This window comes from Ornithorhynchus anatinus, chromosome 13 (assembly GCF_004115215.2).
Source record: "Ornithorhynchus anatinus isolate Pmale09 chromosome 13, mOrnAna1.pri.v4, whole genome shotgun sequence".
In the NCBI taxonomy this organism is placed as follows: domain Eukaryota; kingdom Metazoa; phylum Chordata; class Mammalia; order Monotremata; family Ornithorhynchidae; genus Ornithorhynchus; species Ornithorhynchus anatinus.
In genome coordinates, this window is record NC_041740.1 from 5,283,849 (window position 1) to 5,306,620 (window position 22,772).

General features: G+C 47.7%; 3 long non-coding RNA genes across 3 annotated transcripts in view; 2 read left to right on the forward strand and 1 right to left on the reverse strand.

Annotated features, from left to right (window-relative positions):
• LOC120638774 overlaps positions 1-17,044 on the reverse strand; it is a 31,786-nt gene extending 14,742 nt beyond the window's left edge. The window contains exons 1-5 of the long non-coding RNA XR_005660713.1: positions 16,886-17,044; positions 15,912-16,017; positions 9,080-9,134; positions 8,613-8,726; positions 2,434-2,548 (exon numbers count right to left, since the gene is read on the reverse strand). This is a non-coding gene — a long non-coding RNA (uncharacterized LOC120638774). The remainder of the gene's footprint in view (positions 1-2,433; positions 2,549-8,612; positions 8,727-9,079; positions 9,135-15,911; positions 16,018-16,885) is intronic.
• LOC114815983 lies at positions 1,307-11,779 on the forward strand. The gene is made up of 3 exons (XR_003763763.2): positions 1,307-1,598; positions 4,734-4,845; positions 11,656-11,779. It is a non-coding gene; the product is annotated as an uncharacterized LOC114815983 (long non-coding RNA).
• Positions 17,045-17,191: 147 nt separating the features above from the next.
• On the forward strand, positions 17,192-19,690 carry LOC114815982. Its single transcript, XR_003763762.2, has 2 exons — positions 17,192-17,378; positions 18,750-19,690. It is a non-coding gene; the product is annotated as an uncharacterized LOC114815982 (long non-coding RNA).
• Positions 19,691-22,772: the final 3,082 nt, after the last annotated feature.

A 22,772-nucleotide genomic window follows, 5' to 3' on the forward strand; every position in this document is an offset into this window, starting at 1 on the left:
GGGAAAAGCTGACCAAGAAGTGAAATGTCCTTGAGATTTCTGGGGCTCAGATGAGCAGGCAGCAGGACATAGTGGAATAAGCACAGGCTTAGAAGTCAAGAGATCCAGACCCAAGTCTGCCACTGGTCTGCTGGATGACTGTGGTCAAGTCCTTTCACCCCTCTGGGCCTCAGTTTCCTCACTTGAGAGACACCTAGTCAATCTCTCCCTCCTAGCCGGGTCAGGGACTGTGACCAATATAATTACCTTGGACCTACCCCAGCACTTAGCATCTACCATCTACTTAATTAATACTGTCACCCACTAAGTAGCCCTAAAATCAACCAAGAAATGCAACTCTCTACCATTTGAAAAATAACCTGAATAGTTGGGCTGCAGAGGGTCCCATCCAAGTCGCTCCAAGTCTTTGGAGGAGAGAACTAGTGAGACTACCCTGCAAAATCATCGGGATGAGCTAAAAAAGGTCGGTAACATTAAGGGAGACCCATCAGGTGGACTCGACAACACAGTGGCTGCAGAATAAAATGACTAGTGGATCGCAGTTCCTGAAAGTGGTGGTAATAAGTGTCACACTGAGCTCCCTTCACTGACTCATGCATAATTTATCCGGCTTCATAAATATCAAAATAGGCCACAGCTGTTAGTGCTTCCGTGCAAACCCCACAAATAATCCTTCAATTATTCAGGAGCTCAGCTCCAGTAACCAGTCAGTGGCTTCGAAGTTACATTTGTATAAAGTATCATTCCTTCAGAGCTCCAAGGCAACCATGCTGTACCTGCCCACTGGAAAGTGGGCGGGGATTAGGCCAGAATCACTAAAAAGTTGTCTTTTCCTCTCTTGGGCTCTCTCCGGGCCCCTTTTCTTTTCTCCTCCTCTCCCTGCTTATTTCCCCTCCTTCCATTCTTACTCTTTTTCAGTGGGCTTGTCTGCCTCTCTCAAATGAAGATCTCCATGTACCCTCAGGGGGAAATCCATTACAAAGCCACCAACCTCAGGCCTGAGGGTGCCAGAGGAATCTATATCAATCACATCTATTGAGTGCTTACTGTGAGCATCGTACTAAGCGCTTGGAATGGAAAATATAATAGAGTTGGTAGACAAGTTCCCTGCCCAAACTGTCATTTCCTGTGGTCCACCCCTCCTACCAAATCACATCCCCAGGCCTTCACTTCCTGCCCCATGACATCCTATGTCTCCCATCCTGTCCAATCACATTCAGCTGCTCCCTTTCTGGTGCCCCCTCAGAGCCCTGCCCCAAACCCAGGGGGATTCCTAACCAACTGCCAAACCATGACACGAGTTCCGGACTCCCCAACCATACCCCCTGACTAGTTCTGATGCCCTCTGCAACAGTTGGACAACTCCCTGAGCTGGTACAGGGCCATGCAGCCCCGAGGGTTGGGGAGGATAGGGAGGAAAAAGAAGAATCGGGCTACTAGTGCCAATCTACCTGGGCTCGAGTACAAGATCTCTCAACTGACCAATCCAGGCCCGAAGCCCAATTCATCTCGGACAGGCGGCTGCAGTCAAAATGAAAGAAAGGGTTCTGATGAAGCAGAGAGGAAGAGTTTCTCAGAAACCCAGCCAGGAGCCCGAGGTAGGGCCAATAGGTCTTCTCTCAGGGGGCAGAAGGGAGGCCCAGTCAGAACACCACAGGGCCCATAAGTCCAGCCATTGTGTATAATAATGATAATAACAACTGTGGTATTTGCTAAACGATTACTATGTGTTAGGCACTAAGCCCTGGGGTGAATACAACCTATTCAGGTTGGATGGAGTCCCTTTCCCACACAAGGCTCACTGCCTTAATCCCCACTGTACACATGAGGGACTTGAGGCCCAGAGAAGTGAAGTGACTTGCCCAAGGTCACATAGCAGACAAGTGGCAGATCTGGATTAGAACCCAGGTCATGGCTCAGTGGAAAGAGCTCAGGCTTTGGAGTCAGAGGTCATGGGTTCAAATCACAGCTCTGCCACTTGTCAGCTGTGTGACTGTGGGCAAGTCACTTAACTTCTCTGTGTCTCAGTTACCTCATCTGTAAAATGGGGATTAAGACTGTGAGCCCCACGTGGGACAACTTGATTCCCCTGTGTCTACCCCAGGGCTTAGAACAGTGCTCTGCACATAGTAAGCGCTTAACAAATACCAACATCATCATCGTCATTCTAACGCCCAGGCCTGGGCTCTATCCACTAGGCCACGCTGCTTCTGCGCCACTCAGGGAATTAAAACATGGAACTGGCCAGAACACACCACAGGAGGCGGGGGGAAGAGGAGAAGCCAATGCAGCAAGGAAGCTGGGCCTTAGGCCTGGGCCAGCCGGGGAGACTAAGCCATGGGAAGGAGGCAGGAAGAGAGGAGATCTGAAAGGAAAGTGGCACAGAACAATTCGACTTCAAGGTCGGCATCAAAACATTTATTCGGGCCTTACCTGGTGGCAGCAATGTGAAGGCCAGGAATGGGTGATTTTGGGCAGACGGGCCACTCGGGGTGTCTTGGCAGGCTGGGGAGAGCCACACACATTCGGGTATTTCATGTCATAATACCTATCAATAAAAATGCTCTGATATTAGCTAAGAACAGTCCTTGCTCTTTCCCCAAAAATTTTCACACCTAGAAATCTGCTTAAAACTTGAAATAGGCTCTCTAACATGAAGTGATTCTATCCCAGATACCTTTGCTGGACATGGTGGTGGCCTGAAAAGAAACACCTATCCTGCCCACCTCTCCACGAGGCACTGGCTATCCACTCAATCTCTGATATTTATGGAGTTCCTATTCTGTGCAGAGGAGTGTCCCAAGCACTTGTGGAAGAGTACAAAAATAAGTAAATGGCCCATTACCTACTCTCAAGGAACTTATGAGCTAATGGAGAGTGTAGGCAGACTCAAATTATTTGCAGTAGTTCATTCAATAGTATTTATTGAGCGCTTACTATGTGCAGAGCACTGTACTAAGCGCTTGGGATGAACAAGTCGGCAACAGATAGAGACAGTCCCTGCCGTTTGACGGGCTTACAGTCTAATCGGGGGAGACGGACAGACAAGAACAATGGCAATAAACAGCGTCAAGGGGAAGAACATCTCGTAAAAACAATGGCAACTAAATAGAATCAAGGCGATGTACAATTCATTAACAAAATAAATAGGGTAACGAAAATATATACAGTTGAGCAGACGAGTACAGTGCTGTGGGGATGGGAAGGGAGAGGTGGAGGAGCAGAGGGAAAAGGGGAAAATGAGGGTTAAGCTGCGGAGAGGTAAAGGGGGGATGGCAGAGGGAGTACAGGGAGAAGAGGAGCTCAGTCTGGGAAGGCCTCTTGGAGGAGGTGAGTTTTAAGTAGGGTTTTGAAGAGGGAAAGAGAATCAGTTTGGCGGAGGTGAGGAGGGAGGGCGTTCCAGGACCGCGGGAGGACGTGACCCAGGGGTCGACGGCGGGATGGGCGAGACCGAGGGATGGTGAGGAGGTGGGCGGCAGAGGAGCGGAGCGTGCGGGGTGGGCAGTAGAAAGAGAGAAGGGAGGAGAGGTAGGAAGGGGCAAGGTGATGGAGAGCCTTGAAGCCTAGAGTGAGGAGTTTTTGTTTGGAGCGGAGGTTGATAGGCAACCACTGGAGTTGTTTAAGAAGGGGAGTGACATGCCCAGATCGTTTCTGCAGGAAGATGAGCCGGGCAGCGGAGTGAAGAATAGACTGGAGCGGGGCGAGAGAGGAGGAAGGGAGGTCAGAGAGAAGGCTGACACAGTAGTCTAGCCGGGATATAACGAGAGCCCGTAACAGTAAGGTAGCCGTAGTGGAAGCAGATGAAGGGCAAGGATCCAAGTGGAAAAGCAAGGGCATAGAAGGTCATGGGTTCTAATCCTGGTAAAATGGGGATTACGGCTGGGAGCCTCATGTGGGATATGGACTGTGTCCAATCTGATTAGTTTGTATCTACCCCCAGCACTTAGGTACAGTGCCTGGCTTCTAGTAAGTACTTAAATACCACATACAAAAAAAAAAAATCAATGCATACCACTGAGCTCTAGATTGGTATGTGTATACATGCTGAGGATAAGTGGATATTCACTTAAGTGAAGACAACTTGGGGTGACTGCAGTAACAGTAGTGCCTTCCTAGAGTTGGGATTTCAGGGGATCTGAAGATCAGTGGGATGGGAAGGGGAAGGAAGTCCTTGGTTGAGGAAATAGAATGTGTCAAGTGTCAGCAATGGGGATTGTAAACTTCTAGATTTTAAGTTCCTTGTTGGCAGGGGACACATCTACCAACATTACTGCACTGTACTCTCCCAGGTGCTTAGTAAAATGTTCTGCACACAAAAAGTGTTCAGTAAATACCACTGGTTGCTTGGGAGTTGATATTGAGGATAAACTAAGGAGTTGGAGGAAAGAGTGTGACAGAACCCTAGAAGGTGAATACTGCTGATATGCAAGATGGAGAAAGCGGGCAGAAAATCTTAAAACCATTGGTAAAGGCTCTCTGTTTGATGTTGGGGGACATAGGTAGTCATTGGAGGACTTTGAGGAACAAAGATATGTGCCCCAAATGAGGTGAAAAGACAATCCTGGGCAAGTTATGTATCCTAAGAATGAGACAAGGCTGCTAAAGATACAGGGTCTGAGCTCTAGCTCTTCACAGAAACACTGTATATTAAGGAAAATAGGAGGGGAGGAAGAAAGGGAAGAGTTTCTTGGTGTCACCTCCTGACCTTCTTTCCCTGTTTTATTTCCTCCTAGAAAAATAAGCCAAGCTGTCTAGGCACCACTCCTGTCCATATAACTTTCCCAGTGGACTTTGGTTGATCATAAAAACAAAGCAATGCTTTGAGGAGTCAGAGAAGAAGCCCAGGTGGGTCAAGTGAGACAAAGTGAGAGATTCGCTCCAATTGGGGAAGAAACCCAGATTGGGAAGAGGTCATGGGGCAGGACATGGGTTGAACCTTGCTCTGCCCTGCCCAGCTGGACACAAAGGGAGAGACGGAGGCCTCTCCACAAATGGAGAAACTGAGGTAAAAGGTAGTTAGCACCTCTTTCTCCATCACACGGGCCTGACCCCAAGGATTGTGGCAGTTCCCCAAGCCCTTTCCGCGCTACCCCCACCCTCCTCCTCTCCGCGTCCATCGCCGGGTTTGCACAAGCCACTGGCGACCGGAGACGTGACCTTTGCAAGAAAAATAGTTGACTGTATTTCTATTAAGTCTCTGCTCAAACAAGCTGGGCCTCAGCCTTAATGCTTGGAAAGGGCAGGTCAGTGGGGATCTGGAAGCCCTGTAGCTGGGGGCAGGATCATGAAATTTTCATGTTGGCTTTGAACTGAATGTAGAGGCTCCCTGCTGGGAGAGACTCCTCCCTCCTCCCCGGGCCCCCACACACCAAAACACTCCCACTCCCAGGCTCAATAAAAGTCCCAAGGGATGGGCCAAGCCCCCGGAAAGAGGTGGCAGGGGATACTGGAGCCCCTTGGATTTCGGGAGGCTTGTGCCCAGGGGCAGTTGGAAACGGCAGCAAAACCCCGGCCTGCCAAGAGAATGAAGGCGAGAGGGGAGGTAGATGGGAGGTGGGAGGGAGGAGGCCCCACTCTGGTTCAAGTGGGATTGTACCTGCCTGGACTGAACAGTTCAAGGGACCTCTGTACAATGACCCCTGACCTTTAGGCTCATTGAGTTTCCCTCCTAGATCCCTGTGAACATGGGTGCCATTTGGAGCCCCAGCATTTGACACGGGGGGCTGAGCACTAAATATAGAAATTCTAGTATCCAGTGCTGTATCTACATGGGACAGGGGACAGACCGCGCTGAAAAATCAGACTGTCCGGGTGATTACTCACCCCAGAGCAGACACCAAAACTGGCATCTGTTCCCCTTTAGAGTTGGAGTTGCTCCTAGTGGTGCCACAGACTTAATTACTAGTCTGGCCCACTGGGACCTCTCTGGCACTCTGGGTCAAAGAGAAACAGAGGCTTAACCCAGCCAGTCACAGCTGTGGCCAAATGGCGGGGAGAGACGGCTCCAGAAATTCTTGAGAAGGAAAGATCCTCTACTCTAATGCTAGTTCTTAGCTGACCAATCTCTGTCACTTCACTTCCCTGTGCCTCATTTACCTCATCTGTAAAACTGGGTTTTAAAACTGTAAAACCCAGGAGCCCCAAGTAGGACGTGGACTATGTCCAACCTGATTAGCTCATCTCTACCTCAGCGCTTAGTACAGCGCCTGGTACATAGTAAGCACTTAATACCATTTTTTTTTTTTAAAAAAAAGGGGACACTCTTCCTTTCCCAGGCTTTACCTCTGCACAATAGAGGGCTGTCAAGTCTCACTTTTGCTGAAGTCTTGTGGGCTTATTTATAATCTGAGAGAGACAATCCACATATAATAAGTATGCCCCAGTGGAAAGGGGAGGGACCTGGGAGTCAGAGGATCCAGTTTCTAATACCAGCTCTGCCACTTGCCTGCTGTGGGATCACGGGCAGGTAACAACTTCTCAGTGCCTCAGTTTCCTCATGTGTACCTGTTCTCCCTCCCCGTTAGACTGTGAGCTCCTTGTGAGACAGGATTGAGTCCAATCTGATAATCTTGTATCTCCCCTAGCATTTAGTACAAGGTTAGGCACATAGTAAGTTTTTAAATATTTTGCTATTGCTATTGTTAATGCTAGTTGCACATGTTATATTTTTATGCATTTCCCAAGTGCCTAGCACAGTGCTCTGTTCACTTAGGTGCTCAATAAATGCCAATGAAGATCCCCCAAATTAAGCAGAATAATGGAAGTCAGCGTTTGCGGAGTGGGGGGTGCAAAAGCTCTCTCACTTTAGCTGAAATTTTCAAACGATATTAAAGAGTCTAGGGGAGAGCAATGACATTTGAATTACACAAAGAAAGGTAGAGTAACTGAATCTGTCCTCATTCTGTCTGAAATCACTTGGGGAGGAAGATATTTTCCCCCAAAGTTCCCCTATGTTGCATGTGGAGGAGGGGTTGGAGAGGCTCCACTATCTCTTAAAAGCCTCTGCCTTTTGCTCTTCCAATTTTACTTAGCTTCTGAACTCATCTTTGTTCTTATCCCTCCCTGGCGACGAGGGATGTGCTGGCTTTACAGGAGCTCTGGGTATATAGCCCTGGAGGAGCATGTGTTTGAATAAGACTTTCTGGGTTTTCAGGAAAGCGTTTGTTTTGAAAAGCCCAGAAAATCCATTTCCTGGAAGCCCTGGGCTCTCTTGCCCCAAGCCTTGCCAGGCCTCTCAGCTTAAGTGCAGATGGGACCCTGCGATTTTTCATTTCTCAGCTTCCCCAGGGAACCATGAGGTCTCGGTCCTGCTTAGTGCACGCCAAAGTCACCGAGTAGCCTCAAACAGGCCAAGATAACACAGTAAGGCAGATATAGGGAAGCGGAAGTCCCGCTTACACCTTCCGGATGCTTTCCAGGACCCCCATGGGACCGACAGGAGAAGGCGGCAGATGCCACCCTCCCTAATCTGTGAGAGGCAATCACCTTTCCCAACCCCAAATCTGCACAGGGGACCTGCTAACCCATGGGACCAACAAACACTGGTGGACCATTTGCCCTGTGGACCCTGTGGGGAGCACTGGACTAGGATCTCTGGATTTAACCTGAAAATCTTTTTTTTTTTTTTGGAGTGAAAAAATCAAAAGTACATAAAAAAGCAGAAAATATCAATGATTATACAGGGGTCACCAAACTGTCCCTGTAAACAGCCTAGAAACACACAGTGGAAAACAAGTCCCAAGTACACATACACTAATATATACAACCTCTCTCTCTCTCCTTGCTGCTGCTTGCCACCCATGGCTCCAATTACCCCTGAACGAAATGCAGAGGAAACTGCGCCTCGCAAGCTAATGAAATCATCCAGGGGACTCGCTCCTTGCTAATGAAATTACGTTCTTAGCATATATTACCAAGCAAAAACCTCTTCCGGCCAAAAGTTTTACATACTTTTCCACATACTGCCTGCCCAGAATACAGAGATGGCAGGTTTGTCCCTTCCCCCAGTGCCTTTTTTCAAAAACTTTGGTCCATCTCCTTGCGTAAACTCCCTGTGGGCTGGGCACACAGGGCACCACTCCTTTGTTTTGTAAAGGATGACTGTGGCATTTGTTTAGCCCTTACTATGTACCAAGTGCTACACTAAGAGCTGGATACAGGATACAGGATAATCTGGTTGGACACAGTCCCTGTCCTAAATGGGGCTCATAGGCTAAGTAGGAAGGAGAACAGGTATTTGATCCCCATTTTACAGATGAGGAAACAGACACACAGAGAAGTTAAACTAGTCCATGGTCACACAACAAGCACATGGAGGAAGAATTAGAACCCAGGTCCCCTTACCTCTCCACCCCCTCTCTAGGCCACCTCGCAAAAACAGAGCCCTCCTGTAGCTGGAGCCTAAAGGGATGGAGACATGGGGCGGTGCCCTGCTGTTCACCTGGAGGGGCATAACTAGGCCTGCTGGGGGTTCCAGCAAGTGGCCAAAGGGTTGGGTTCAGCTACCTGAAATCCACAATGACGGGCAACGACACCGCTCTCATGCCAAGGAGGTAGAGACCAGTCCTACGGACTGAAAGGTGAGAACTTCAGAGAGTCGATGTTCCTTTTACCTCATAACGTCCTGCTGGAGAAAGAGGGGTTGGCGCAGGGTCGGGCTGCTTGGGAAGTCCGGGAAGCCTCCAGGGCTGAGGTTGTCTTCCGCTTCCTGGAGTTTCCTGGGTCACCTAGGTGTACAGAAGATTTTCTCAGTGCCATGGCCTCATGGGTAGGTTGAGCTCCAAGGCCGGGTCCTTGTAGTTGGCCACAAAATCCCCCTGAGCAGAGCAGGGGTCTCCGCAGCTTGCTGGGGCAAAAACCAGACTCCCTCTAGCACTGATTGCCCAGCAGCTCCCAGCTGGTAATTCGATTCTCCCCAAAGAGCCTCAGCTGGTGGTTGTCTGCCTCACCTCAATCGATCATTGCCTTCTTAAAGGGCCGGGGGCTTTTCCAACCTCTTCCGCCCCTATTTGTTCTCCTCAGTCTCAATAGACAAAACGGTCTCATAGCAGAATCTACCCATCAAATCAAACTCACTTACCTAGAAGGATATTTGGACTCCAGAGCAAAAATAATCCAATTGAAGGCCCATAGGTCTAGGGAAATAAAATACAATATATGAGTCTCTGGATGGAGATTAAGGATGAAACTTTAGAGCTGGGGGTCTGGCTGATGAGCTGACTGGTAGGAACAACACTGGGTTCTGTCTGGTTGACTCTGCAGTTCCCTTCCTCCACCCTGCAGGAAGCCAACAGTTTGTGGATACCTTGGCTGTGATGGGAAATTAGCTAGGGTAGTGGTTGTGGAGGTGTCTGCAAGATGGTGGAGGGGGCTAGGCTGAGCCATTAAACTGGGCCATGAAGCAGCATGGCCTAGTGGATAGAACAGGGGCCTGGGAGTCAAAGACCCGGGTCCTAATCCTGGCTCCGCCACTTGTCGGCCATGTGAAGTTGGGCAAGTCGCATCACTACTTTGTACCTCAGTTCCCTCCGCTGTAAAATGAGAATTAAGAATGTGAGCCCCATGTGGGACAGGGACTATGTCCAACCTGATTAGTGGAAAGAGCACGGGCTTTGGAGTCAGAGGTCATGAGTTCGAATACCAGCTCTGTCAGCTGTGTGACTGTGGGCAAGTCACTTAACTTCTCTGTGCCTCAGTGACCTCATCTGTAAAATGGGGATTAAGACTGTGAGCCCCACGTGGGACATCCTGATTCCCCTGTGTCTACCCCAGGGCTCAGAACAGTGCTCGGCACATAGTAAGCACTTAACAAATACCAATATTATTATTATTATTATTTTTAGCTTGCATCCACCCCAGCGCTTAGAACTGTACTTGACACAGAGTAAGAGCTTAAGAAATGCCATCGTTATCATCATCATTACTATCTTGTCACAATAGAGCAGGCAGGCCAGAATCCCAGAATCTGAATCGGTTGGGGAGGTGAAAACCCAGTCATGGGGCTCAATACGTAGACAACAGTCCCAGCAGGAGAGAAAACCTTTAGGCTAAGGAAAATTGGAAGGGAGGGTTTTGAAAAAAAAAGACACCTCTCTCCTACCAACTACCCATTATTCTAAAGGCCAGCATCTCCTCTTTCCAGAACCAACATTATTGAAGAGCCTTTTCCCTATCCCTGTTCCCCTATTACCCCCTTTGAACCTCCTCCCGACCCCCTCACACCCTGCACCCCGACTCAGATCCAGAAATTGTCAGTTCCTGGGCAGTTGCTGGAGAAAGCAACTGGTAGAAAGAAAGCAGCTGAAGATGATCAAGTGTTGCTGTTCGGGGGGGGGGAAAGGACTCGGAGGAAAACAACCAGCACTACAAGCTCCCTCTAGTGGGGCTAAAGACTGTGGCTGCTACAATTTCACCCCAAATGGTCAAAAAAGGGGCAAAATACCAGAGGGATGGGAGCAGTTAGGCACCTCAGGATTCAGAAAACAAAGCAATTCAGGTCTTTCACTTACTTCTACATGTGGGAGGTGGGAGGGGAGAGGGAGGAGAGGCAATATTTTTTTGCACATCGGTAAGGAATCTTGATAAAGCTAAAAGAGGCCTGCACAGATTTTGATTTTAATAATAATAATGTTGGTATTTGTTAAGCGCTTACTATGTGCAGAGCACTGTTCTAAGCGCTGGGGTAGATACAGGGGAATCAAGATGTCCCACGTGAGGCTCACAGTTAATACCCATTTTACAAATGAGGTAACTGAGGCCCAGAGAAGTGAAGTGACTTGCCCACCGTCACACAGCTGACAAGTGGCATAGCCGGGATTCAAACCCATGACCTCTGACTCCCAAGCCCGGGCTCCTTCCACTGAGCCAAGCTGCTCTGACCGTGAAGACAATCAGTCAGTGGTACTCACTGAGTGCTTACTGTGGACAGAGCACTGTACTAAGTGCCTGGGAGAGTTCAACAGAGTTCCCCCGCCCATAAGAAGTTTACAGCCTAGAGGGGGAGACAGACATTAATCAATCAATCAATGGTATTTATCGAACGTTTACTATTTGCAGAGCACTGTATTAAGTGCTTGGGAGGGTACAATAAAACAGAATGAGCAGGCACATTCCCTTCCCACAATGAGCTTACAGCTTAAAGGGTACTTGAATATGTACACAGGAGACACAGATGGGAAAAAGAGTAGGGGAAATGAGGGCATAGTTGGGGAAGGCCTCTTGGAAGAGATGTGATTTTGCTAAGGTGAGGAAATGGCCCCTAGACTATACACACCTACCCCACAGGAACACAACTGGCAGGCACACACAAAAACACAAACACCCTCGCAAGAATACCCCATGTCACTATTCCATGGAGCATGTTCTCCCACAGACTGTCCTACATTTAATCAGCTTCCATTCCAGAATCAGCCTCGACATGACATCCGAGCCTCACGAGTAAGGAAAAATGGCCCTGTAAATCCCTCCCCACCGTCCGCCTCCCTCACCCCTTCCCCATTCCCAGCAGCTTTCCTACCCTGCTCTCCACCCTGAGCTCGACTACCTCCTCTCCAAATCTAGAGTTCCCTTTGAACTTGGTACCCACAGTAACAGCTGCTGCTATAATTAGTCAGTCATATCACCCCTTCCTTTTCCTTTCACTTTCCTGTCTCACAGCCTCATCTGCCCACTCCAGGAGCCAGAAGGGAGGGGTGACCGATAATGCTGGCAATAACTGGGAATAATAGACCCAAGATAATCACATCCAACACAGATCGTGAGTCCCATGTGGGATGTGGATTAAGAGGTAAGGAGGGAGGATCAATGACTTGCCCAAGACAGCAGCATGCAAGTGGCAGCATTCAGTGACTTGCCCAAGGTGGCAGCACCAAGACTAGACTCTGAGTCTCCTGACCCCCAGTCCTGTGCTCTTTTCACTAGACTATGTTAGTCAGAAAGCCATGGGTTCTAATCCCAGCTCTGCCACTTGTCTGCTGTGTGGCCTTGGGCAAATCACTTCACTTCTCTGTGCTTCATCTGTAAAATGGGGATTGAAACTATGAATTCCAATGGGGGACAGGGATTGTTCCAATCCGATTTGCTTGTATTCATTCATTCATTCAATAGTATTTATTGAGCGCTTACTATGTGCAGAGCACTGTACTAAGCGCTTGGGATGAACAAGTCGGCAACAGATAGAGACAGTCCCTGCCGTTTGACGGGCTTACAGTCTAATCGGGGGAGACGGACAGACGAGAACAATGGCACTAAACAGCGTCAAGGGGAAGAACATCTCGTAAAAACAATGGCAACTAAATAGAATCGAGGCGATGTACAATCCATTAACAAAATAAATAGGGTAACGAAAATATATACAGTTGAGCGGACGAGTACAGTGCTGTGGGGATGGGAAGGGAGAGGTGGAGGAGCAGAGGGAAAAGGGGAAAATGAGGCTTTAGCTGCGGAGAGGTAAAGGGGGGATGGCAGAGGGAGTAGAGGGGGAAGAGGAGCTCAGTCTGGGAACGCCTCTTGGAGGAGGTGATTTTTAAGTAGGGTTTTGAAGAGGGAAAGAGAATCAGTTTGGCGGAGGTGAGGAGGGAGGGCGTTCCGGGACCGCGGGAGGACGTGACCCAGGGGTCGACGGCAGGATAGGCGAGACCGAGGGACGGTGAGGAGGTGGGCGGCAGAGGAGCGGAGCGTGCGGGGTGGGTGGTAGAAAGAGAGAAGGGAGGAGAGGTAGGAAGGGGCAAGGTGATGGAGAGCCTTGAAGCCTAGAGTGAGGAGTTTTTGTTTGGAGCGGAGGTTGATAGGCAACCACTGGAGTTGTTTAAGAAGGGGAGTGACATGCCCAGATCGTTTCTGCAGGAACGATCCACTCCACTCCAGCGCTTAGTACAATGCCTGGCACATAGTAAGCACTTAAATACCACAATTTTTTTTATTAATATTATTATTGCTCCCAACTTGCCCCAGTCTCCTGGCTTTTTGATCCATTTTCGGCTCGCGATCTGAGTCCCTGTCCCCATTCCCGTGGTTAATAATGTTGGTATTTGTTAAGCGCTTACTATGTGCCGAGCACTGGTCTAAGCGCTGGGGTAGTCATAGGGGAATCAGGTTGTCCCACGTGGGGCTCACAGTCTTAATCCCCATTTTACAGATGAGGGAACTGAGACACAGAGAAGTTAAGTGACTTGCCCACAGTCACACAGCCGACAAGTGGCAGAGCTGGGATTCGAACTCTTGAGCCCTGACTCCAAAGCCCATGCTCTTTCCACTGAGCCACGCTGCTTCTCCAATTTTTGTAGGGCTGGGCTGGGGAGGCGGGGCTAAAATAGGGAAGGGGGAGGGGAAAGTAGCACCACAATCGGGCCTGGCAGCAGTGACCCTAGGCACCACTACGGTTGATTTAAGGAAAGAAGGAAAAATACCAGCCCCAGAGACGGTGGGCTGGCAGGCATCTCCCAGCAACATTCAGTCCCCCGAGTCTCTGAGTTGAGGATTGAGATAAGTGCCAGGAGATCCCCTACCATGGTGGAACCAGCCCTTGCTGTCAGTTAGCATCAGCACAGCTAGGCCCTGGCCGGGAGTGAGATGTTTATCTGGGCTGTGAATGGGTAAAAATCCACCAACAGCCCCACAATCACCACCTATACTATTTCATCACCTTAAGGAGAAATGGCAAGGACAGCCTGGCCTCCCCGACCCTTAGGTCCATATCCATAATTTATTTAATAATAATAATAATGTTGGTATTTGTTAAGCACTTACTATGTGCAGAGCATTGTTCTAAGCGCTGGGGTCGATACAAGGTAATCAGGTTGTCCCATGTGAGGCTCACAGTTAATCCTCACTTTACAGATGAGGTAACTGAGGCCCAGAGACGTTAAGTGACTTGCCCACAGTCACACAGCTGACAAGTGGTAGAGCTGGGATTCAAACCCATGACCTCTGACTCCCAAGCCCGGGCTCTTTCCACTGAGCCACGCTGCTTCCCATTTAAATTGATACCCGTCCCCCCCCTACACTGTAAGCTTGTATGGGGCAGGGAATGTCTCTGTTACGCTGTGTGGTACTCTCCCAAGCACTTAGTACAGTGCTCTGCAGACAGTAAGTGCTCAGTACAATTGATTAACTGGTCCAGCGAGAGGAGCTAGTACCAAGTTGCCATGAAACTAATCCCCCGATTAGACTGTAAGCCCGTCATTGGGCAGGGACTGTCTCTATCTGTTGCCGATTTGTACATTCCAAGCGCTTAGTATGGTGCTCTGCACATAGTAAGCGTTTGAATGAATGAATGAAGCGAGGACTTTGGAAACAGTTTGAACAGAGGAAGAATCCTCTGAGTCACCGACAACCCCAACTCTTCTCTAGCCTCTACCTTGACCCCTTCCCTGACCCCTCTGGTCCACAGAGGAGGGCTTTGCTCTCCTGATAACCAGAGATCCTTCACCTTTCTGATTTGGGGCATGACACCTGAACCAACACTAGATGGCAGCAGAGGAAAGGCTCTGGAAAGACGCCGGTTCTTCATTCATTCATTCCATAGTATTGATTGAGCGCTTACTATGTGCAGAGCACTGGACTAAGCGCTTGGAATGGACAATTCGGCAACAGATAGTGACAATCCCTGCCCAGTGATGGGCTCAGAGTCTACACGGGGGGGGGACAGACCGCAAAGCAACACGTTTGGATGTGCCAGCCCACATAGCTCATTTGTATATATTTTTATTACCTTATTTATTTTTGTTAATGAGGTGTCCATCCCCTTGATTCTATTTATTGTGATCATGTTGTCTTGTTTTTGTCCGTCTGTCTCCCCCGATTAGACTCTAAGCCCGTCATTGGGCAGGGATTGTCTTCCTGTTGCCGAATTGTACATTCCAAGCGCTTAGTACAGTGCTCTGCATATAGTAAGCGCGCAATAAATACTATTGAATGAATGAATGAAAGTGCTCGCCAGTATAAAGTGGAGGAAGTCCAGGCAGAAAGGCCTAGCTTCAGGTCAGAGGTCATCCTGCCTGGCCACCATCCCAGTTATCTTTCCTCAGCCAAAGAGCCCGGGGGCCTTGGGCTGGGGCTGGTCATTTGAGCTCGGGTCCTGCTTTGCCTTCTGGAGAGGTCGTGGGGTACCACAGCACCTCAACCACTCTATCTGCGAAACTGAGAATTCAGGCCAAGCCCCGACTTAGCTCAGACATGAGAGAGTGTCTTGGGGAATAACTCACACTGAATAATTGGAAGCAGTGAGATCAAGAAATGAACCAAGATCGAAGATTAAACCGGAGTCTGTCTCTCCCCTTCTAGACTCTTAGGAAACGTGCCTACCAACTCTGCTGTAATGAACTCTCCCAAGGGCTTAGCACAGTGCTCTGCACACAAAAAAGAGCTCAAATGCCACCGATCGAGGTGAAACTCTGATTGGGCCTCCCGGCCCCCCGTTACATAAAGACAACTCAGAAGCTACTCCTTTCCACCCCTTGACCCAAGTCAACTATCAACTTCCGCTAAGAGCATTTTACGTGGGTGTCAGCTTCAAGAACTCGACTCTGGTTTAATCTGCCAAACCACTGCCTTCATTTCCAACCGCTCCACAGTCTACCAATTAATTGGGTTTATAAAATGGCTTTTAGCCATCTCCAATTTCTTGCCTCTTAATTTAATCACGATGGGCTGTCACCTTAATTTTTCTGACAAGTCTCGAGATTTCCACAAGATCAGTCTGAGGTGTTTTCGGGCGCCGCTAATTCCATCTGACAGATAGGTGCTGCAGATAACCTTCAAGTTGGGTGGGCAGTCATTCCCACACCCTAGAATGGCTGGGCATTTTATGGATGTCTTTACCTAGGAGATAGTTTGCTCAGTACTCTCATCTTCTAAACTGAAGGGCAGTATAATTGGATTGGAATGAGAAACAGGTGGAAATGTTCACTCACCACCACGTTGGCTTTTCCTTTCTTTGTTGCTTGTTGTCTCTTCCACGATTCGCCTCACTTCAGGTTGTCCACTGTCATTTATTAAGCATTCCCCCAGCTTGCTCCCCTGACAAGAGTTAATAAACAAACAAACAAACAAACAAAAATAAATAAATAAATAATAAATAAATAAATAAATAAATAAATAAATAAATAAATAAATAAATAAATAAATAAATAAATAATGAAGTTTGCTGGAATCACCTAAAGTTCATATTTCATTGTCAGGCTACCATTCTTAAACTGTGCTTTTTCCAAAACTCTGCATAAAAATGCCCAATATGCTTGTATCAGCCTACAGAAATTTTGACCACCTTCCTTCCCTCCGACTCCATCACTGGAGGAGGTCCTCGGATAGTAAAATAGATTCAAATGGCACTCTTCTCTCCTCTTCTCCCTGGGTGAAGGGCTATTTGCCAGGCTGGGTCTCACTCCTGTGTTAGCAATCATGCTTTCCATCCAGGAATTTCTGATAAAGTAACAACAGATCTCTCACTAACCAGGAAGACACTCCTCTTCACCCAGCAGGCCGGGAATATTCCCAACATGGAAGCCACATGACAAGCCATGGAGGCTTGTTAGGACTGAAGCAAGCTTGTGAGATGGATCAGAAGGAGGCCAGAGATTCCACGGCTCTCTGCCTTGGAAAAATGCCAAATCTCTGGCTCTGCCACCTGCCTGCTGTGTGTCCTTAGGCAAGCCACTTACCTCCTCTGAGTTTCAGTTTTCTCATCTGTCAAATGGAAATGAAACTCCTTTTCTCCTTCCTCCTTAGACTGTGCCTGACTTGATTACCTTGTATCTACTCCAGCAATTGGTACAGTGTTTGGCACAGAGTAAGCACTTAGCAATAATAATGATAACAATAATCCAGGAGCTATGTGAATGCCCTCTGGTGCAGCCCCCAACTTGCTCATCACCATAATATGAGGTACCTGGGCCACTCGTCACGGGCCAAAGGGTCCCCATTCATGCAGTGGTGCTCTAGTCACTGAACCTTGTCCCTTCTGCCTGAAACCACCCTCATAGAAGGTGCATGGGCCCAGGGAGGGGTTTCAACCTGACCTGGCCACGACTGAGCCTATATGGGACAGCAGGCTCTGGCCCTCAGGCTCAGGATTTACAAGACTGGGAGCTGACCACTGGGCCTGCTGACCTCACTGGGCTTGTAACAGCACCTTTTAGCACACAAAGGGGAGAACAGAGCTGATGGTTCCATCTACCTTGCCACTCCTAGAACAGTGGTAGGAAGGCAGCTTTTCAGGCTGAAAATCCAACAGGCCCTGCTGCCTTCCCATATATCACCCTGTCACTCAAGCTCTGGGTCGCTAGGCCCCGAGAGGTCAAGCTGGAGAAGTGAGGAAGACATCAACAGATGTGACAATTCAGAGCAATGGGGTGGGAGAAGAGATGTCACGTAATCATCAGGTTCAGTTCTCTGCCTCCTGATTGTCCTGTACCTACCCCAGTGCTTAGTGCGGTTCTTGGCACTTAGTAATTGCTTAACAGTTTCTATAATCAAATTAATTATTAACACGATCAAATTCAGATTTGGTTATCTCATAACTACTCGGGGTTTAGCATAGCACTTTGGAACAATGAGTGCTTAATATACACCAAAATTAGCATGGTAGCTTGAAAATCGCCCTGGAGAGAGAGCTGTTTCCCCTTTCCTTAAAAATATCCAGGAGACAGCACAAAACCTTTTAGTGTCTCACTTGGGACCCTGAAGATGGGCTCTAATTTCAGCTGGGGTGATCAGTCTTTAGTGCACAAAGAACAGCCATTGCTCCCAGCCCCACTCTATCCATAACAAAGCAGTATGGCCCCGTGGATAGAAAACAGGCCTGGGAGTCAGCTGAGTTCTAATCCCAGATAAACCACTTATCTGCTGTGTTACCTTGGGCAAGTCGCTTAAATTTTCTGTGCCTCAGTTACCTCATCTGTAAAATGGGGATTAAGACTGTGAGTCACATAATAATGTTGGTATTTGTTAAGCGCTTACTATGTGCTGAGCACTGTTCTAAGCGCTGGGGTAGACACAGAGGAATCAGGTTGTCCCACGTGGGGCTCACAGTCTTAATCCCCATTTTACAGATGAGGTAACTGAGGCACCGAGAAGTTAAGTGACTTGCCCAAAGTCACACAGCTGACAAGTGACCGAGCTGGGATTTGAACCCATGACCTCTGACTCCAAAGCCCGTGCTCTTTCCACTGACCCATGCTGCTTCTCTGTGGCTCAGTGTGTCACATGTGGGGTAGGGATTGTGTCCAACATGATGATCTTGGGGCTTAGAACAGTGCTTGACACAAAGGGCTTAGTACTCATTATTATTATTAAGAGGATCAAGGCCCGTTCCAGAAAAACCACTACTAGGTCAGGCCAATAATGCATCCAGTCCAATGTTGCATCTCCAATAGCAGTATCTTTGAGGAAGAAGCTGGAGAATTGAACTCAAGGCGCTTTTACCCACAAGCACACAAGGTGGGGGATGGCATGAGTTTCACATCTGAAATCTGGCCTCCCATAGAAGGCAACCCCCTCTCCATCCCTGAATCTTATTCTAATTGCTGCCAGAATAACAAGCTCCTGAGCTAAAGATGCCAAACAGAGGTTTATGTTTTCATTCTTTCTCCTGTCAGATCTCCAGGAAAGCAGCACTCCTCTAAAAAGCAGATGAACACAAAACAGGCCCCCTGTGTTCTTTTTAAGTGGCAATTAAATGTAGAGTAGCCCAGGTGCTGAATATTGATCAAACACAACCAAAGCTTTCTTTTCCATTCTTTTTTTCTCCCCAGCTTCCTGCCTCTGGACCTGATGTACTTGTGAGTTTCTTCAGGCCATTTCTATCCCAACAGTGAATTTGGGAACATGAGCTGTATTTCCTGGATTGTCACGGCTGATTTTCCCATCTGTGAAATGACAGATCCATTTAGAGAAGCCTTATGCGGCCTGTAGCACTGCAGTCATTTTTCCTGTCACACGAGGTTCCCAAAGCATATATGCATGTTGTGTCCAAGATGCAGAGGCAGGATTGGGGAAAGATCATCTGACGATGAGCCTCCGTCTAGGGTACAGCACGACGTGGCGTCAGAAGAAAGGTGTGTGTCAGTCTGTGGCAGAGACATGGGGCGAGAAGGCCACTCGAGAATGCAGCCCCTGGGATCTAGAACTCAGTCTACCTGCTCTAGAGGCCGGAGAATTATGGTTAGGCAGAGGCATGAGGTGACTCAGGGTCACCATCTGCTTTGGATGCTGTGGGTGCCATTCAAAGGCTTGAAGTTAGGGGTTGTTGGAGGGCCTGTAGCCCTGAAATTCCTCCCCTCCCCTTTCAGGAAGGACAAGGGTCATTTCAGCCAGTACAGTGGTTTGGAGTCACCCAATTTCTGCTGGACGAACAAAACGCCTCATTACCAAAACTCCAGGGTTGGGTGGTGCACATGGCGTCAGAAATCATCCCGCGGTCTTGCCCACCCTGGGCTCACCCTTTACGGATCTTCAGGAGGGCAAACCTCCTCCTCCTGTCGGTGCTAATGTCCCCGAGTGGGACTGCTTCTTCTCAGTGCCAGAGTCCAACCCGAAGCCCGTAGGGAAGCAGGGTAGGTGAAAACTAGGTCAGGTCTTGGGAAGGCTGGAATGATGCTGCAAAGAGAGCCACGGAGGCCACACCTACTGTAGCTGTGACTGTGCTCAGTGTAGAATGCCTCCATTAGAGAATTCAATAAATCAGTCAACGGTATTTACTGATCGCTTACTGTGTGCCAAACACTGTACTTAGTGCTTGGGAGAGTACAGAGTTGATAAACACGTTCCCTGTCCACAATGACTTTCATTCATTCATTCAATAGCATTTATTGAGCGCTTACTATGTGCAGAGCACTGTACTAAGCGCTTGGGATGAACAAGTCGGCAACAGATAGAGACAGTCCCTGCCGTTTGACTTTACAGTCTAGGGATGACTCAGTACAAAACACAATTTTTTGATTCCTGCATCTAGGTGGCATCTTCTGCTCAGTAACTTCTCAGTAAAAACTCACTGAAAATGAGCATTTCCTAGGTTATCCTTGTTCTTCCTAAATCCCTTCTGTTAAATTATAAGATTCTTGAGATCAGAGAATGTGAGTACAATCATTGTATTTAAGCACTTCACAGAGTGTCCAGCACAGAGTATACACTCAATAAATACCCCTGACTGGCGGATGGAAATTGGAGAACAAGGTTAACTGGAAAGCAGCATGATCTAGTGGAAACAGCACAGGCTTGGAAGTCTAAAAGACTTGGGTTCTAATCCTAGCTCCTCTACGTGACCTTAAGCAAGTTACTTTAACCTCTCTGTGCCTCAGTCAGTTGTATTTATTGAGCACTTACTGCATGCAGAATACTATACTAAGCACTTGGGAGAGTACAATATGACAATATAACAGTCACCTCATCTGTCGAATGGGAATTTAGACAGTGAGCCCCATGTGGAATTCCTTTATCATCAGCTTTAAAGAGCTCAATCACCTGGCCTCCTCCCACCTCACCTCCCTACTCTCCTACTATAACCCAGCCTGCACACTTTGCTCCTCTAACATTAACCTTCTCATTTTACCTCCATCTCGTCTATCTCACTGCTGACCTCTTGCTCACGCCCCTGCCTCTGGCCTGGAACACCCTCACTCTTCATATCTGACAAACGATTACTCTACCCTCACCTCGAAGCCTTACTGAAAGCACATCTCCTCCAAAGGGCTTCCCTGACTAAGTCCTCTTTACCGTTTTTTCCACTCCTGCTCTGCCCTGATTTGCTCCCATTATTCATTCACCCTCCCAAAACTCATGGTCAAAGTTCTCCAAAAATATTTCTACAGCCTTCCCTTGGCTCACTTGTCTCGAGTTATTCTGAATGACAGATGGCGAAGAGCTGATAATACTTGGTCTCTGTTCAAAAATACAACTTGTTTCTTTCCCACTAGGCAAATGCCATGCTAAAGAGTTTCCCCATCCAAGGTTCTGTGTTAACTGAAAGGTTTCCAAGGAGCCTCTAATACAAACCACCAAGAAAGCTGTCTTCTTGGCACTTCCAGGAGCATCAACTCGTCAAAAGCCAAGAAAGGGGTATAGCTCTTTGCTGCTTCTTTAGGATGAAGGTGATTTGAGACTTTGGGTGGGGATCTTGAGGGTGCACTCTCAGCTCAGTACTCTTCTTTGGGGATCCAAATTTAATTTATCCTAAACTCACCCAAATCTACCCCATTCTGCCCAAGATGATACACTGGGGGCCAAGTGAAGGCCCTTATAATAATAAGACTAAGAATAGGAATAGTATTAATAATTAATGATGATAATCATAATTATAGTATTTGCTAAGCCCTTATTTATCAAGCTGTTTTTTTTCCTTCTTAATAGTATTTGTTAAGCATTTACTATGTACCAGGCTTAATTTTAATCCCCATTTTACAGATGAGATCATTGAGGCCCAGAGAAGTGAAGTGACTTGTCTAAGGTCACACAGCAAAGAAGTGGCAGAGCTGGGATTAGAACCCAAGTCCTTCTGACTCGCAGGCCTGTGCTCTATCCACTAGCCCACACTGCTTCACTGTTCTAAACACTGGGATAGATACAAGGTAATCAGGTTGGACACAGTCCCTGTCCCACATGGGGCTCACATTCTAAATCAGAGGGAGGGGAATTTAATCCTCAAATTAAATGACTTGCCCAAATTCACATAGACTAGGGACAGAGCCAGGATGAGAACTCAGGTCCTCTGACTCCCAGGCCTGTGTCCTTTCCATGAGGCAAAAACTTCAGTATTTCAGATGAGTAATTTAGAATTCTTAGTAATCTGGACACACTACTACACATTTCCTCCTTTTTGCTCTCTTTACTGCTGCTATGGAAAAAAAGGATCTGAAGGCTGAAGCTTTTGGTGACAAGGCCTTCTTTAACCTACAGACCATCTCGTCAGCAGGAAAATGCACAGAAGCAGTGGAGATTTGGCTATGGGGGCAGGTGAGACCACTTCCTTCCATTCCAGCTGCCATAAAAACAGAATTATGGAGGATACCAGAGAGAGACAGGTAGAGACAGACACAAAAGGACACAAATACACACTGACACATATCTACAGTAGAGTAATAAAACTATATTTTATTTTTTTCATTCTACAATTGACACCCCATTAATTCAGAAAACTTTCAGGCCCACCCAACCCCTGACCCCACAGGAAGGGGATTATGTGCTGGAGAGAAGGGAAATATCAGTGATCCAAAAAAAGTGATCCAAAAGATTTTGCTGGAAATAAAGCAGTTTATGGGAACTAGCTACGGTCAGGCTAATGAAAGTAAATTCAACTCAAATAAACTCATCTAAGCAGGTAAATTTTATGCAACATCCCTTGCTTCACAAAGAATCACTCTTCAAAATGCTTGAACACTCTCTCAAATACCATCTTACTTTATCTCAAGAACAACATGAGTGAGGGAAGAAATAAGGATTTTGTAAATGAGACCAGAGGGTCGAGTGCCCCTGAAAGTTAGTGGTTGGACTGGGAATTGAACCTAAGACTCCTGATTTCCAGTTCCGGATGCTCTCCGCTACAGCGGGGCACAGGATCTCATGGTCTCTGGTCTCTCACTCATGGGGATCAAATCCAGTCTGAAAAATATTGCCATGGAAATCAACAAAACTCCAGTTCTCAAAATTCTTGCAATGTAATATGTTTGAAAAGAAATCCATCTGAACTCAAAGTGCTGCCCATTTGTGTAAAATTCCTGAAGAATTTGAAAGTATTTCCAACCACTTAATCATGTTTCCCTCACCTATAAAAGAATTGGGGG